Source organism: Arvicanthis niloticus, chromosome 10 (genome assembly GCF_011762505.2).
Source record: "Arvicanthis niloticus isolate mArvNil1 chromosome 10, mArvNil1.pat.X, whole genome shotgun sequence".
Classification (NCBI taxonomy): Eukaryota; Metazoa; Chordata; class Mammalia; order Rodentia; family Muridae; genus Arvicanthis; species Arvicanthis niloticus.
In genome coordinates, this window is record NC_047667.1 from 80,894,438 (window position 1) to 80,914,255 (window position 19,818).

Genomic DNA, 19,818 nt, shown 5'->3' on the forward strand with positions numbered 1-19,818 from the left:
TAAAGCTAGTCACCAAGGTTTATTCCCTTTCTTTGGGACTTTATTTTCCTGAAGCTTACTCTCAAGGTGTAATTCTGAAAGTTTTGAAGTCCAGGAGCCAAACTCAGCACTTTTGGGTTATTTAATTAACATGCATGAATAAAAAATTAAACACCTCATCCTAAAACAGGGTTTCTGAGCTTACTTTCATAAACAGTCATTTCCCTATGGGTTACTGCTGTCTCCTTTCTATCCAGAAGCAGTCCCTTTTCCTCTATTACTAATGCTTTTCATCCCTCTCCCAGGTTTCCTTCCCCTTCTTCATCATCCTTTATCTCCCATCTTTGTCTCCTATTCCCTAACCTCTGTCCCTTTGGGGCAAATAAATTTCCATTGTGCTATGAACATGGTCATGGGGATCCTAAGCCAATACCTTTTAATTCACTATGTTTATAGATACATTGTGTTGAGGTCCCAAAACCCAAAACATAAGAACAAGCAGTCACACGAAACCAGCACTGCAAGATCTTTATTTGAATTATGCAGCAAAAATTGACTACTTAGGGACAATAGCTCAGGTTATGGAGCTGACTGTGTCTTTAAACATTCATTTTAATACCTATTTAAGCAGATGACAAAAATGTAATGTACTCAAATTGTTATTGATTTATCAATGCCTGAGAACAGAGTCAGGAGCCCGACTAGACCCCAGAATTTTACAATGTTTTTTTAAGTTTCCAAACCACAGATTTCTGTTTCAGTTTATCACTCTAATCCTGATTTAGGGCTAAGGATTTTCTTTAGGAACATGTCTTAGGGAAACACCCTGTTCCCATTGGTTAGGTTATTCAACACTGGTGGGGTGACTTATCTAGCATCCATGTCTCAAATTGGCACACAACATATCACTTAGTTTCCAAGGGAGGTCTTGAAAACTTAAACCTTATTTGAACCCTATTCAAAATGAAAGTTTTATTGAAATTGGACTCAGTTTGTTTCCTTTTTACAATTTTTAGTTAGAATATTGGAAACTATTTCTAAAAAATCAAGGCACAGTACATTTTCATAGTGAGTGCATGGTGATGACAGGTATGAATAATAAACTTGTTGATAAGTATAATTAGTGAGTGTATGCCTGCTTGTTTAATAACAAAACATGTCATATGTTTTTACACTATTTTCTCAAGAAGTTTATATTTTGCAAAGAAAATTAAGGTGAAGTGAATGTGTGAAAAAACACACAGTTAAAAACTCAATATGCCTTATCTTAGAATGTGCTCTCTATGAAAAGAAAATATATGAAAGTAATCCAAACAATGTAATAATAAAGTTATATTGATAGGTTGAGGAAGAAAGAAGACTTAGGAAAAGAAATGTTGAAAACACTCTCTCAAGGGAAATATCCCAGAGCTGTTCAAAGGAAGCATATGTTTAAAATAAAACAGAAGATAAAAGATGTTGAGCAAATGACAGCAGCAAACTAGAGATGTGTAGAGGCCAAAAGTTAAACTATGGGTTAGATTTCATGATAATACTACCACATGATATCTGCCATATTCTGCTTACTATTTGCTTTTGTCTAACTAAAATAAAAATACCTAGAAACATAAGATCTTCTCTGATCTTCTAATTTGCAAATAAGTGTTATGCATTTGTATGGCTTTTGTAGATTGCTATGAATGAGCATGACAGCACTGATGCTAAAGAATATAAACCTATGGATTTACTGCATGGAGTTTATAATTTTTTCTTCACTTGTCAGAGTAATACATGATAAAACATAAAGCATTTTTTTCCAAAATAAAGACTTATATTATTTGCAGAAAAATTGATGCAACTGCATATAATGACTTTAAGTGAATTAGGTATGACTCATAAAAACAACTGTCATATAATTTTTTATTTGCTGATGATTTCTAGATTATGAATAGAATCATAAAATAATGTGTATATGTCATTATGGTAAAAATGTCACTGTTGAAGGGAATAAAAGATTTAAAAGAAGGGAGTTGAGAAGGGCAGTATAAAGGTAACACAGAACATGCCCAACATGCAATGTTTATTAGTATAAAAGCGTCCATTATAAAAGACAATACCATGTACAATGAAATGTTTAAACAGTGTATAATAAAAACAAATATAAATATTGAATATATGTTCTTATGTATGTATCTGTTGGGTTTTAGATACTGGACCAGCAGTTGAGTTGCCTATATCACATACCAAAACCACTCTGGCCTCCAGGCGCTCCCAGCATCCCTCAGTTTCTACCTGAACTTTCCAGCATGAGAGCTTTGTTTTCTCTACCATAGTGTCTCTCTCTCTCTCTCTCTCTCTCTCTCTCTGTGTCTCTCGCTCTCTCTCTCTCTCTCTGTGTGTGTCTTTCTCTATTTCTTTCTCTCTGTGTGTCTCTCTTTGTATGCACATTTTCTCTCTTTCTCTTCCTCCTCCCTCTGTTTTCTTCTGCATTTTGATGTAACTAACCCACACATGTACAGCTGGTGAACTCAACTAAGAGCTTCCTGCAATACACCTGCCTTTATCCTTTAATTTTGGTTTGAACTGGATCATTTTGTCAATTGAATATACCTATCATAATCTTCTTGAGATTGTCATTATTTCTTGTGTTCATGAGATCAAATCAATAATTTTCTACTTTTTCACCATTTAAACTTTAGAATGAACGTCATTTCATATTAGATTGTCTATGTTAATTATTACTTCTTTAATGTTTTTGTTCAAGTGATTCCTAAACAACTAAATCATTAAAGTTAGAGACTGAACCATGTGGCAGGGTCCCTCATGCATAGCCCTCCTGGTGACTCACTTTGACTCATGACAAAGTCCTGTTACATATATACCAATAGATAGTAAATAATGGTGGTCAACATCATTGTGTTAAGACATGCTTAGAAAACTAGTTCAGTACATTTGCCCTTTCCTCCTGTGAGGTATTTTTATTAATGATGTGAGAATGAGCTGAGGATGTAAGGCAACTCCTCTATCTTAGTGGTCTCCTCCAGTATGCTCATTTCCATTTAGAACAAAGAGCAGAGAAATGGGAAATCTGAAGTAATGCCTGAATATGATTCCTCCCTATTCAACTCAGAGAAATCAGACACCAGTTTCTTTAGCTTTTCAACATGGGCTTACAAGAGCAACTAACTAAGGAACATCCCGCCATTCAGCCTAGAACAGTGTCCCTATCATAAATTTCTTTCAACTTCCAGCTTCTTAGACTGAACATGACTGGCTTTTCAGCTCTTTAGTTCACAGACAATTTTTGTATAACTACTAAGCCTCAAGTGTGTAAGCCATTTTTTTCTTTTGTTTTTCTTTTTCTTTTTTTGATATTTTATTTATTTACATTTCAGATGTCATCCCTTTTTCCATTTCTCCTCCATAGAACCCCCATCCAATCCCTCCTCCTCCTTTTTGATTTTATATCATCTTAATTACATGTAAGTATTAAGGTCATTTCTAGTTTGAGGAACTAGCAATAAAATAGATGCAAATAGTCAAGCAAGACAATAATCATAAATAGTCAAAGAACAAGCAAGGCAATAAAACAATACTCTGTGAACACTCCCATGATCACTGTTTCTAAGGGCTTATCAGGATGAACAAAATATCTGAGCCTACTTCCCTGTCCTAGCCCAAAGTCATTTTCATGTCTGAAGCCTACTTCCTTGTTCTAGCCCAAAATTTAGTTTTCTGTCGGAAATTACATCTTTGTTCTAGTCTAAGATTTAGATTCCTGCTTGAAATTACTTCTTGGCTCTAGCTTAATGTCAAATTTCTGCCTGAAGTACTGTGTGTGTGTGTGTGTGTGTGTGTATGTAAGCAGGATACCATTATGGCTATCATTGATGAGGAAGCATATAGTTGTTTGAATGAGAATGGCTCCCATAGGCTCATGACTGGTACTTATTCAAAAGAATTATTAGTTGTAACCTTGTTAGAGAAAGTGTGCTTTGAAGTTTATGAAAGCTCAATCCAGGCTCAGTAGCTCTCTCTTCCTGCTGATCAAAATGTATAATTCTCTACTACATCTCTATCTCCATGTCTGCTGTTTTGCTGCCATTTTCCCTACTATGATGATAAAGGACCAAACCTCTGAAACTGTAATTAAGCATCAGTGTTACATTTTAGCAATAGAAACCCTAACTAAGACAAACTACTTAACAGAATGAGGCCAGATCCAGGTCTCATGGCTGGTGCATGGTGCTGTAGACAAAAAAGGAAGAAAGCCCAGGTTAGAAAAGCCTGGACTATTATTTGGAGATGGTTCTTTGATACACAACTACACTGTATTTTATGCAGCTGCTTTTGAATCAATTGTCTTTTTGCAATAAACTCATGTGCTTAGGAAGATAGATTGGGTGAGATCATGGCTTTGATGTCATCTATGACTCATCTGGGGTAATTACTTGTTTGTTCACATCTTCCCAGAAAAAGTCATGTAACAATCAGAAAATGCATATCAGCACTAACGATACTATAATCAAAATCTATATTCTAATAGAAGAGAAAACATCTTATCCTGGATATAGATACTGGACAGAAGAAATAGAAAAGTTCTCTGCATTTTCAACCATGGAACACTCATTTGGAGACTGTGGTATAATAAAGGCCTCTTTCAGTATTGATATAAATACCAAGCTGTACCCTAGTAAATTGTACCCACACAGAGCATAGATGTTAAATTTTCATCACCTTGTTCTTCCCTAGGAAGGATTTAACTCGGGAAAATTAGAATGAGTTCTGAGATAGATAACTGTTACTGAATAAAGAGCATCATCATGATGAGTAAAAGAGATGGAAATATTGGACAGAGGTTTTCTCTATCTTTCTTTCTTCTTTCTTTCTTTCTTTCTTTCTTTCTTTCTTTCTTTCTTTCTTTCTTTCTTTCTTTCTTAAGGAAACCACAGTAGCCTCCTGAGAGGCAGTGAAAGTACTGATAGGATATGTTCATCTTATTTTTCTGCTTTTTCATATCTGACAGCTTGTACTCTATTTATAACTCTTTGAGCTTTGATTCAATTAGATTTGACAAGATTGATGTACTAGGGATGCAGGAGGCCTGCTTGTGAGTTTATACTGCTGCGGGGGCATAACTATAAAGATAAAAAAAAAGGACTTAGATAAAAATGGCATTCCATGTCAATGGTTTCAGGACATGTTGGCAAACAGCAATGATCTTGTTTACATGGATTTTTGACCATGTTCACAGTGATAGCATGGGGAAGAGAAAAAGGGAGTTGTAAGGAAGAAAAGAGGAGATTGTGAGATGAGGAGAAGGAAAGAGACAATAAATGAGAAAAGGAAGGATGGGAAGTGGAAAAAGGTGAGGAGATGGAGAAAGAAGAAAGTGGATCCTATAAACACAAGGAGAGAATATAACATTTATGTTATTAAATGTAATAATGTAATTTATACTTCTAGACCATATGCCATTCCATTCAAATTGGTGGATTTTAAAATATTAACTACTTAGGAGGAAGTCTCATGTAGTTAACTCATTCTTAAACTTATTATGTTTTGATCTTCTGATTATTCTATGTCTGCATATGTTCATGAGAATCAAATCTTGGGTTCTATATATTGTAGCCAAACACTTTTACCAAGGGAGGACTATCTCCAGTCCCTACATTTGTGGCTGAAAGATTTCTTTCCTTTGTAATATAGTATCTACTAGGTAAGATAACAGGTTCTGGTATAACATACCATAATGATAAGCCAGCTTTTTTTGGGGGGGGGAGGAAGTAGAGTGATCTAAAATCTATAAGACAAAGCTGAAAATGAAAAAAGAAAGCCAATGACACTAACCACCACCACCACCACCACCACCACCAACACACACACACACACACACACACACACACACACACACACACACACTTGCACTCTCACAAATGCAAGCTACATTCCATGTATTTCAAGACAAAAAGTCCATTAAAATTAGTGAAGGTACAAGAACCGGAGTAGTTAAGAAGGTGAGTTGGTTTCCCAAAATTCTTAAGAACCATACATCCTAGGACATCAGACTTGGGGTTTATCTGAACGGCAATGTAGATTACATGATGAGATTTGAGACTTATTCCTTAACAAAGAATTTCAAGTAAATGTGAAAAGAAAGTTCAACGGGACCAATATTTGAGTAACCAATAGGATCTCTGACAAAAGAAATCCCTGTTTCATTAATGCCTTTGTTGAAGAATTCTACCAGAATTAAAAGAATAAACATAACCAGTTCTTTAAAGAATCAAAATGTACCTTCTCTGTACCATGCTTAGAAGTTAGAGTGTTGAATTTATCAGGATTTTATGAATCATTAAAAGCAACGGGAAAGCATGGATTAAAAGCCAGAAGACAGCTGGGGAGATGGCTTTGCAAATAGAGTCACTTTGAGCCATTAACTTGAGTTTAGTCCCTAAGACCCACATAAAAACACATAAAAGAAGAGAAAAATAGACTCCCAAATATCTCAGAGACCTAGGATTGAAGAGGCTTCCAGGACTTAATGTAGGTAATCTTAGCTCAAATACCCAACAGTTAGGATATGATACCACCCCCAGTAGTCACGTGGCAGGAATTTCCTCCTTAATGTATTTGCAGCAGAGCCCTGTTATTGGACAGAGAAAAGAGAGGTGGACCTAGGATTTAGGAGAAAAAAAAAAAACTGCAGGGAGAGAGGAGAAGGAGGAACAGGAGAGAGGCAAGATGGCTACAGATGTATAGCCTTGTAACTTTAGCAGTCTCAAGTAGTTACTTATATGAAGGTTAGATAATTGGAATAACCATTCTAATTGTGTAGGCATCTTATGTATTGAGTATTTGCTGATATATAAATCTATTTGGTTAATCTTTAATCTTTAGAGTTTTACTTTACTGGGTTACTGGAAGGTGGGTCTATCGACAACCGGGGGATTATGGCTGTGAAGAAACTAGTGGCTCCAGGGATGAGCGAACTGGAGCTAGAAACAGCATGCTACAGGAGCAAGCTGGGGAACAGTCTGGCAGAATCAGCTCATGATCTCCGGCACTGCCAGAGTGGTGGTGGAACAAAAGTAGTCCAGAGTTAGGGCTGGAACTTCATGAGTTTATTTTTCTAATATCTTCTGCAACATAGGCAGACACGATTCTCAGTCGAGGGATGGAGATACCAACCCACATATCAAACTTTTGTCCTCAGATTGGTCCTGTCTAAAAGAAACATAGGGAAAAAAATGAAACAAAGATTGAAGGAAGGGCTGGATGAATCCCCAATGACTACCACCTGGGGATCCATCCCATGGACAGGACCAATCCCTGATATTATTACTGATGCTATGTTGTGCTGTCAGAAAGAGCCTAGCGTGGCTGACCTCTGAGAAGCTCTATCAGCAACTGACTAAGACAAATGCAGATGCACACAACCACATATTGGGATGGAAGTGAGGACACCTAGGGAAGAGTTAGGGAAAGGATTGAAGCACCTAAAGCAGATGGCAATCTCAGAGGAAAACCAACAGTGTCAACTAACTTGGACCCCTGGAAGCTCCCAGAGATTGAGCCACTAACAAAAGAATATACATGGACTGGCCCAAGGCACCTGGCACATATGTAGCAGAGGGGTGCCCTCAGAGAGAAAGGATGTTCCTAACCCTATACAGACTTGATGCTCCAGGATAGAAGGGTAGGGGGCCCCCTTTCAGAAGCAAATTGGAAAGGGACACAGGGAAAAACTCTGAGATGGGGACTAGGAGGGGGCAACATTTGGAATGTAAATAAATACAATAAATAATTAATTTAAAAGTTAAAAAAATAACCAGCTTCTTCCATGCTCCTACTTCCTTTTCTCAAAGTCACCTTCAACTTCCATCATCACCACTTTTCCTTTCATATTGAATGTATAATGTCACCACCCTCTTACTTGCCACTTGGTTTATGCCTTCAGATTGACCCTTTTCAAGATTTTTAGCCACTACCCACACTACCACCAAAATACATACATATTGGCACATAGACACTAAGTTTTATGTGAAAACTTAAGTGTATTGATAATAAGTACATATTGACATTTAGAAACTAAGTTCTTATATGAGACAAATCATAACATGAACTATTTGTTTCTCTGCATCTTGGCTACCTCAGTTATATTTTCTAGAATCATTTTCCTACATATTTTATAACCTTATTTTTCTTCATGGATGAATAAATTTCTACTGTATATGCATAAAATATTTTCATTGTTCATTGATCTATATATAGACAGCTCATTAGTATTGTGAAAAGTGCAACTATAAAATTATATGAATAACTATGTCTGTAGTAGGATATAGCCCTTTAAATATTAAAAATACAAAAGCAGCATCAAAAAACCCATCATAACAAGGATATATGACAAAAGTTAAAGAAATATAATCTATTATTACAGAACACATACATGATGAAACATTTGTAAAAGAACTTTTCAAACTCTATTAAAGGGACATTTTGAATGTAAAGATTAACATAAACAAAATAACACCTTTGAATTATTTAGAAAATTTGCTATGAAAGACTAGCTGAGTACACGTGGTCAGAATATTTATCAGTGATCTCATGATCTCATTTAATTGTACAAATCATGAGTAACAAGCAGTTGCTGGGACCTGCTTATTATTATTATTATTGGCATGTATTCTACTGAGTAATACCATCCCATATTTTTAATTTTACAAAACACACTATAAATTATAGAAATCTCATTTTCTTAGAAAACTAAAGAAATTATGAAAGATATTTTGAAGTAATTTATATTCCACTATAAGGTAGGTTAAGTAGATTTTTGGTTGAGCTTCTCCCAACTAATCCCAAAGCCTTCTTTTCCCATATGAACCTATCACAGATTTAGAGCTGAATACATGTAGTTTTAATGAAAATTTATTTCCATGTTTTGAGGCAACTGTGATATAGTAATTAATACATATTTTTTTCATTTAGTCCAAAATTCTCATCAGAAATTTTATGATATTGTGATAATGGCTATCTTCAATCATGTTCAATAGTTATTACATCCAGGCTTGCTGCATGATTACTGATGAGTTCTCAAGCTTTCCACAGATAAGTTGGCAAAAGAAAAAGTAGGGAAGGGATATTTCCTCCCCTATTCAGGTTCTATTCTAATCCTAACAAAAATCAAGCAGGAGTCACTGTTTTTACTGATATCAAAGCTAACAATTTTCATGATCTGGAGAATAAGCAAAAGGAGCCACCTCTGTGTCAAAAAGGCCAGGCTAAGCTGCTGTTTAGTTTTCAGTACTGTAGCAGACTATATTATTCTATTTACTCTTAATTTTTTAAAACATATTTTATTAAGTGTGTGTGTGTGTGTGTGTGTGTGTGTGTGTGTGTGTGTATGCATGTGCACATGCCATGACACAGATATGGAGGTCAGTAGATAATATGTAGAATCACATTATATTTTCAACAATGTATGTCTCAGTGTTGAAATTCATGTCATCGTGCATGGTAGCAAATATATTTATTAGTGAACATCTTGCTACTCCAATTATATTTATTATCATGTCCCCATCTCAGCATTATGATTACTAGAATAATTTAGTATTTTGCTGTCTGGCTTCCTTATCATAATTTTCGTTATCATAAATTAGATGGAGAGACTTTGAAAATTGAAAATCGTGGGAAACATTCATGCCATGTTTTACTCATCACCTATTGCTTACTGTGATTCTTTTCAAATGTTCTCTAATACATCTAATTTTCACAGTGTAGTTTGAATGGGAAATATCCTCACAGGCACATGTACTTGGAAGCTATTGCTCAGCTGGTGAAATCTTTTAGGAAATTTATAGAGCCATCAGAAGATGGAGCCTTGCTAGTGGAAATGTGTCAAGAAGAGTGAATCATTATATTTTAGACCACCCCCTACATTTTTACTTAATTACTTTAATTTCTAAGTACAGATTCAGTGTGACCAGAAGTCTACTAATCCTGCCATCAGGCGTACTTACCAGGATAGATGTTCTTTCAATATCTATCCTGAAATAAATGGTTCTTGCTATAAGATGCTTTGTTTTGTTTTTTAAATCAGGTACATTGTCACAGCAGCAAAAATAAGTAACACATTCCACTTATCCCAAATTATAGTGAGGTTGGATATAACCTGATCATGTTTATGGGTAAGTTGAATAGAGTTTTATTCTGTAAAGCAGAGATTCATGTAGATAAGAGCGCCCTAGAACTCACTGTATAGGCAAAAATGACAGAATGTCTGATCCTCTTACCTTTGCAGCATGAGTGTTGGGAAGTTGAATGTTTGCCACCATGTCTGTTTGATGCAATTTTGGATCTCAATGCTTAGGGTTTCATGTGAAATGGCCAGCCATAAATGAAATTTTAAAATGTTACAAGTGGAACAGTTAAAAAAAAATGACTCTGCCAAGTCAGCTCAGTGTTTAAGAGCATTTGTTCTTGCAGAGGTCCAAGTTTGGGTTCCTATAACCTAATCACAGCTCAAAACCACTTGTGACTCTAGTACCAGGATATCTAACACCCTCTTCTGAACATACTTAAGTATCATCCGTTTGTGTTGCACAGATATACATGTCAACAAAACACTTATAAAATAAACCAATCTAGGTAGGTTTTAAACAAAAAGATATATTTTATACCATTCAGGTTTATGTTTTTCTTATATTGTTTGGTTATTTGGATGCAAACAGCATCTATTTGGTAAAAGGTGAAAAGAACCTGTGATTTCTATCAGTGCCAAGACAAGACTCAGATAGAAGGTACCTCCTACGTTATCCAACTGAACAAAAGCTAGCATGCCTGTGGCACTTCTCCAATTACATACTGTGAAGGAAGAAAATTGGAATTCTGGGTTCAGGTTTTCCTTGCTCAAAATTTCAGGTTCATTATAATGTAGCTGTTTGACACATTATAGATCAACATCAGCCTGTGGTGGTTAACAGGGTTCCTCATAGGTCCAGACAGCAGTTCTGAAAATTGTTACTGTGAATCACACTGAAGTAAGGATCAGGGGGATAACATTGCAAACAGAACTTGTTCAAATTCAGATGGATCAAAGTCAGTACTAAAAAGAGAACTCTTCCCATACCTGTGTGAAATACAATCTCCCCCAACAGTACAGAGCACTCACTGATAACTTCTACTTATTCACTTGCCACAATTGTCAACTAGTTCATTATTTCTGAAGTCATTACATCCATAGTGTTAATTATAGGCTGTATGACAATAATTGTCAAAAAAAATTGACAATTTGCAAGACAGGTCTGGGATGAAATTGGACTGTACACATGGTTCCAGCACTGCTTTGATTAAAGTTACCCATGGTCATGATTATGGCTACTTTTGTCAGGCCTTCATTTCTCACAGTAGGTATGCTAATGTGGAGCCCCATAGTAACTCCTGAAGTCTATTGGTATGAATTTGAATGCCCAATCTTGCTAGAAGCCTGACCTGGACTTTAGAAAAATGGTACTGGGGGTAATACAGAGCCAGATGAAAGCTAAAGATTCATGATTCTTGGCCTTATAATCTTATTATTTGTGCTTTAATAAGCACTGGGTTTTATTCTGAAACGTTTTTACTAGTTGTGCTTTACTAAGCGCTGGTTTCTTACTATCTTTGCTTTGATAAGTGCTCATGTGTTACCCTGTTACTCCCTTACTAGTTGTGCATTAATAAGCACTGGTTTCTTACTCTGTAACTATCTCAATATTTGTGCTTATTAAGCATTGGTCTCTTAATATTTGTGCTTTAATTAGTGCTTGTTTCTTATTCTGTAACTCTATTATTATTTGTGCATTAATAAGCACTTTCATACTCTGTAACTTTCTTACTATATGTGCTTTAATAAATGGTGTATCCTATCTGTAGCTCAAAGACCTCTCACTGGCAAGGTAAGAGGCTTAGAAAACATTAACTCTTTGTGAACTGGAGAAAAAGAACAGAATTAGAGAAAAGAAAATAATTAAATCTTTTACATAGGCAATATGCACAGACTCACACAAACTCATATACACACTTGCTCTAGTCTGGCCTGACCACCTGTCTCATCAACATAACAAGTGTTTATGCATATTTACACTTACACACATACACACACACACACACGCACACACACACATATACTTACATACTCACACAAACAACCATGGTGTGTGTTAACAGAAGTAAAACTCTAAGACAAGAATTTATTTATTATTCTATGAGGAATGGGCACATTTTATTCTTGATTCTGACTTTATTATATCTTTCTGGCAAATAACTAAAATCATCTTTTAAAACATTCTTTTTAATATTTCTTGCATCAAATCAGGAATTCTATAAAATCGCTAATTAATTTAAACAGCATTAATTTATGAGAGTTTGTCTTTATGGTGATCTGCAGAAAATCTGACCAATAAGGTGAGCTAATGCCCAGGAATCTTTAGACTATATAATATTGCCTAGAAAGGAATATTAGCTACTAGAAGCAATCCTGAGATGAAGCCACTTGGAACATTGCCTCTCAGAGTTCACCCATTGTAGAACATGCAAAAATGATCGCCCACCTCCAGGAAAGTCACCTGCTACCCTTTACATCTCCTAGACAGCTCAGGACAACTTCTTCCCAGAGGTTCTGGTGATGTACATCAAATACATGTTATTAAAATGGTCCTAAGTGAAAGTAGGGAAATTTAAGGCTAGGGATATGGCTCAGTATTTAAAATCACTTGCTATGCAAGCATGAGGACAGAGTTTAAATACTTAGCAAACATTCTGTAACACACACACACACACACACACACACACACACACACACACACACACACACGTCAAACATGGCTATGCTAGTGCCTGAAACTCTGGTGCTGTGGAGTTTGTGAGAATTTTTGAAGCTTTCTGGCTTCTATCTGAGGTCGAGGGTCAAGGAGAAATGCTGTCATAAAGAAATAAAACTAAGAGTAATATAACAGGAAAAAATGTCATCATCTTGTCTTTGAAATACACATTAACACAAATGTGTGTAACACACACATACACACACACACACATATACAAACAACCAACTAAATTAGTTTGAGATTTTTCATATTAGATATAAAAGATATATACCTATGATCATCTTCCATATAATGAAATGCAAACATTGTTTTAATCAAGGAAGGTAGTTTTAAAACCATATATATATATATATATGGTTTTATATATGGTTTTATATATGGTTTCATATATAAATTTTTATATATGGTTTTATATATGGTTTCATATATATATATATATATATATATATATATGAAACATTTTATATTACGTCATCAACCAATGGGAAATCAAATATATAATTATTTTTAAATCACAAGAATTTGTACTGCATGCTTAGAATTTATTAGAATGAAATTATAAAAGCAGTTTCTTTGCAATGAAGTAAAACATGGGACACTATAAGGATAAATTTTTATAGCATAAATATCTACAAAATAACATTACATGCAAGATTAGAATAATAAAGAAATATATAAAGATATATGGAAAGTATGCTCTATTTTATTGCAATTTTCTTAATTGTTGACATTGCTGTTTGTTTTTCTCCTCCAGTGTAAGCCATCAACTCAGATTTGATGGCAAATAAGTAAGTGATATTTAAACTGTTATTGTTTCCATTCCAGACAGAACTTTTACACTTAAACTAGATGGTGACTTGCAATTGAAAATTAAGTGTAAGTTTCCCTTACAGAAACATCCTTGCAACTGTGGTTCTACTTAGTATTAATTACTTGAATTTTAGTAAATTTCTTGATCCCTCTGACCTCATAGATTTTTAACCATTAAAAAGATTCATACACTGTTCTCATTGAACTATCATGAGGCACTGATGCAGACCATGTACATAAAATGAAGCAATGCACATCCAGCTCTAAAACTTGAGGTTAGACTGTCTTTTTTTTCCTAGCTCTCTGTTTTTCCTAGCTCTCTGCAGATGAACAGAAAGCAGTGGTACCTCAGGACATAAGCACTGTGTGCCCTACTACCTAAGCACAGGACCCAGACATCTCATACAAAGTATCACACACAGGGAAGTTGTCCTTTATAATTTATGGAGCTTTGCAGCATTTGGTTCCTTTTTCCTAGGATAATCAAATGGTTTCTAAGAACCAACATCTTTGACAACACAAGTTCTCATCTTTCTTTTAGTCAATGACTAGCTTTTTCTTCAATATTCCTATTTTATGATGAATATGATATAATTAATATGGTACCATAGTTAGTGTTACTTTATTCTGTCATATATATATATATATATATATATATATATATATATATATATATATATATATTCATTCCCTTGAGAAGAAGAGCTTGTCTTTGCTACTAGAGAGGTACTATTGTACTTAGTCCCTTAATTTACTCAAATTCATTTATTATTATTATTATCAATATTATTATCATAATCCTCATCATCATCAACAGTAGTATTGTTATTAATATGATTCTTACAATGTAGTCTAACTTGTCTGAAACACACTATGTAGATCATGGTGGCCTTTATTTTATTGAGACCCACCTACCTTTGTTCCTAAGTGCCATGATTAAAGCCATGCTCCACCAAGCTTGACTCTTCCAATTCTTTCTCACAGTTGCCCCAATGACCACAAATCTATGCTTTCTACAAAACAAGAAATCTTTTCTTGCTAGAAGATAAAATAGGAATATTACTTTTATCAAAATAGACATGTATTCCCCATAAGTAAATACTCTTTGTGAAACATTTGTGTTTGGTTAATTTCTCTTAATTCTTAAAGCCTGCTCTTATGACTCATTGTATAATTAGTTTTCACTTTCTAGGAACATAGGTCTAGCTCTTATAAGCATTTAAATGTTAATACATTTCACTCCCATGTAAAATAAGCTGTATACCAATTTGCTCATTTAAGAAAGAAAGATACATTCCCATGAATCTCAAATGATGTTCATACATTGTCTAGAGTGGGGCACTATTTCTATCTTTGCCCCCAGGAGATGGAAGCATAAGTATCAGATGTTCAAGGCCATATTATGATACATTCTGAGTTTGAGGTCAAATTGATACACATGAACCAATATATAGAAAAACAAGCAAATCCAAAACTCAGAAAATATACAAAAACAAAATCTAAAGCAAAGCATGCAAGAAATATTCCTTATGATTATAATCTTTCTTTTACTGTGAGGAAGTATCCTTGTACATAAATTAAGTCTGGGAATTCACATCATGAATGCCCTCATATCCTCTTGCTGTTTACCTTAGGTTAATTTTAGAAACCACTCTGCAGATAAACATGACAGAAGTTTGTGTTTTTCTACATACAAAACATTTGCTTTTGATACATGGAATAACCTAACTATCATCAGAATACATATTTCATCAGCGTATTATTTTTCTTTAAATTGATGTATACATTTTATACAAACATAGAGTATAATTCATCAGTTCACTATATTACATAATGCAGAATGATGAAACCAGAGTATTTGTATTTCCAACATATCAAAGACTTATATTTAAGTTTTTAAACTGTGAGAATTAGCATTTTTAAAGACATTGCTGCTTCTTGAAGCTACTTCCTTCCTTGTACTAAGGGGATTGTGTTCAATGGCATATCTAGAAATAAATATCTCCTATTGCAATTTGAATGTAATAATAAATTTATATATCTGCTTCATCTATTCCTAAATATATGGTGCTGACAACACATACACATACAAACATTTTTATTTTAGGTAAAGTTGTTAATTTGTATTGTGCTTCTGATTATAGTAAACATAGACATACATAAATGTTTGTGCTTGTGTGTTTGTGTATGTGTGTAATATGTATCACAAAATTTAGCTCCTATCACATATGTATTTGTATGATTTAGAGAATAAAAAATTGTTATCACAAAGCTTACATTGTACCAGTTACATGCTCTAATCCTAAACCTTTTATCAGGGATTATGTTTTCCTAAGTAGTCAAAGTAAATGAATCAGTATCAAATGGGTATAAAAATGACTAATTAAAAACCTAATACAAAAATGCTGTAACTTTTCATTTGGATTTTACTTTGTGCTAAAGTGCCAGGTCCAATATGGCATTGGTAGGTGTCAAATTACATGTTTCCCGCTCCTTGAACTAAGCCAGCAGGTGTGGTTCTCCATGAGTGTCATGGCCATAAGGCTTCTTTTATGATAGTGTACATATTTTCACATTGCTATTAATGTTAATGACTCCAGGATAATTAGAAACAGCATGAGTTCAGTTGAGGGGTTTTTGTCTCATTAAAATGGTAAATGCTAGGAACTTCAGGACAGTCCTAAGGAACTGTAAAAAATAAGATAAAAAATATATAATTTCTCAACTATGAAAGATATAAGAATGCAATATGAATTATATAAGAGTCTTCACAAAAATATCTGTGTTGTGAGCACACTTTTCAGAAAGATAGATAGTATGGAAGATGATAAAGAAGTTTAGGGAGTGGTGATCACAAGAGATCCTATCCTAATTGTTTTGTTTGTTTTGGTTTTTGTTTTATGCTTACAAAGACAGACATATTTCAGAATTCGAGGTCAGCCTTGAACAGAGGGAATTTAGGTCCTGGCCCAGGTATGTTAGAAATGATAATTTCAGTGCAGGATCCCACTCAGATAGCTTATTATCTGTGTTTGACAAAGACAGACTGATTTCTGTATTCTTTTGCAATATTAAAAAAAAAATGTGTGCTTGCTGTGTCCTAAGAATTAAGAGCCTGGAGTTATGGGATACTGATTCATAGAATAATCAAAAGGGAACCTAGAGTAAGTGACTAAATTAATATACAAAATACAAGACTGGGCTTATGACCTGCAAGAGATGAGCTATCCAGATAAATTTTTCAGAATAGCAAGCAAGAACTGCTTTAAAATTTTTTCAAGCTAAAACTAGAGAAAACTGTGCAGATTTCCAGAGAAAGTAGAACACAGAGAAAGCAGTATGCATAGCTGTCTTGAGCATGATATAGGTTGTCGGTTTGGATCCATCATTTGATATTGAGTTGTTTGTTTTGCTGCTTTCAAATACCTCTTCTCTCAGAAATCCTCACCAAGCTGAGGCTGGTCTGTGGTACCAAGTGTTTTCACAAAATATATTCAATGAAGTCTTCCTATCAGAATCAGAGATCAAAACTGGCTTCTACCAAGTCCCCAGGGTTTTCAAATTGCCTAGTATTCCTAGAGTTCAGTGTCACTGTACATGAATAGGTTTGTGCATGTTGATTACTGGAACACATCTCAGAGGATGTAATACTCAAGGCTTAATATTTTCATGTATAAGTGTTTTTGCATCTGTGTCTATGTAAGATGAGTATCTGTGCTTGTAGAAGCCAGAAGTCTATGTCTGATCCAGTATAATAAGACTTAAAAGTGTTTTGGAGCCTCCAGCTGTTATTGCTTGGGGAAAAAAACTCAGGTCTTCTACAAGATAGGATGCATGCAGAACTACAGAGCCATCTCTCTAGGGATCACCATGACTTTGGGAATTTTTCTTGTTTAATTACAATCTCTTCATCAAGGGAATCAAAACCAAGGATTGAAAGTACTGAAGCCTTGTCTTAGTCATGGTTTATATTCCTGAACAAAATGTCATGACCAAGTAGCAAGTTGCAGAAGAAAGGATTTATTCAGCCTACACTTTTTCATTGCTGTTCATCACCAAAGGAAGTCAGGACAGGAACTCACCTCACACAGTGCAGAAACATGGAGGCAGGAGCTTATACAGAGGCCATGGAAGAGTGCTGCTTATAGTATTGCTTCTCCTGGCTTGCTCGGCTTCATTTTTTATAGAACCCAGGACCAGCAGCCCAGAGAAGGCACCACCCACAGTGGGCTGGGCCCTCCCCCTTGATCGCTAATTGAGAAAATGCCTTATAGCTGCATCTCATGGAGGCATTTCCTCAAGGGAGGCTGCTTTCTCTGTGGTAACTTCAGCTTGTATCAAGTTTACACACACAACCAGCCAGTATTAGCCTCTTTTTCCCTCCTATTCTTACTGCTACTACTCAACAGATTGGTAAATAGAAAATAGAATCTTTGAAAATAGAATCACTGACAGCTGGAGATATGGCTTAGTTTTTAAGACTACATATTAGCTTTTCAGAAGACACAGGTTAAATTGTCAGCAACTAGTTGGCAACTCAAAAGTGTATTGCAAGTTCCATGGTAGCTAATTTCCTCTTACGGTCTCTGTTATGCTAGAAGTATACACTCTATGTGGACCAGGCTTATATGTGTATACACAATCCAGACACTCAAACATAAAAAATAATTTTTAAAATTTCAAAATGGCAAGAGAGACTCTGAATATATGATCTCTCTGAGGCTGTGAGTTGACAAGACAGTTGGTTCTTTTTCCTTTTAAAAAGATGATAGAACTAGACTTTCAATTCTTAGCATGCATACGACTCATGGAATGGAATCTTTCTTTTTACCTGTGTTGATTTATATATTTACCGATTCACTTCAGGAACCTTCTGCATGGTTCAATTCTTCCTGTAATGTTACAAGTTCATCTGATCATTATTTCCAGGGCTGAGCTTAGCAACTTTTGCACATGTACTGTGTGTATTAATCTAATTGATTGCTTACTCGTTATTTTTCTGGGTTGCTGTTGACTGAGGAGGAGCAGAACATAATCATTGATAAAATCATAGGAGCTTGGGAGAGGGAAACTTCTGTCTCCAGAACTTGAAAAAAAAATGAAAAATGGACCTGAGCCCACTGAGCACTAGAATCCATACCTCCTATTTTGTCTTCTTGAGTCAAGACTTTGGAGTTAGATTTATCATCTTGGTAGACTTCAAAATTCTAAAATAGGTCATATTTTCTCACATATTAATGTTTTGATAAAATTATTAAAGTAGCCCAGTAAGATAATTTTTTTAAAGAAAATCCAGCATAAAGATTGTTCAAAAGATTTGCATGGCAGCCACAAATGTCTACGTTTACTAACACTGAATTTGTCCCAATTTCTGGTATTTGAATACAGGAACCACAAAAGTTCAGGCCTTAATTGGAGCGAAGAACAGCAGTGGGAATAGGAGAAAAGAGAACAAGCTCATTCTTTGCTATTTCTGGAGTCACATTCACATTCAGTGCCCTTACTTACAGTTATTCTGTGAAATCTGCACATCTTCCTGAGGGACAGGTAAGTGTTTTTATCCCAATTTCACAGATGAAAAACTTGAAACTCAAGGTTAAGTGACTTGATTGCAGCAGCACTGGGAGCCAATGTAAAGATCAGACTTCCAACATCAATGTTTGATTGCTCAAATCACTTAACCAGAACACGAAGAATAACACAAATGCTTGGAAAATGGTTTTGACTGTACTTGAGAACACAAATATTCTGAAAAGTTCTGGGTCACAAGAGCCTATAAAAATCACATAGATCTGAAATGTTCTGAGTCAAAAAGGCCTTTCTTAGGGAAAACACATAAAAAGGAAGGCAATGTGATACTGATGGTCTTTTATTTAATAGAGATCACTATCATAAGTTTTTAAACATGCATATATAAGCACTGTATCTACATCATTCAACTAATTATGTGACATCTTTTCCTCACAAATTCATGGTCTTTTCTTTAATTACTGTTGCTACATACACACACAAACACACACACACACACACACACACACACACACGTGGAGAAGGGAGGGAGGAAAGGAGGGAGAGAAAGGGAGGGAGGAAGGGAGGGAAGGACAGAGAGAGGGAGGGAGGGAGGAAGAAACAGACAGACTGGTGGAGGAGGGGTGGTCTGTGATCTTACTGAATTGATTTAGCTTTGCTA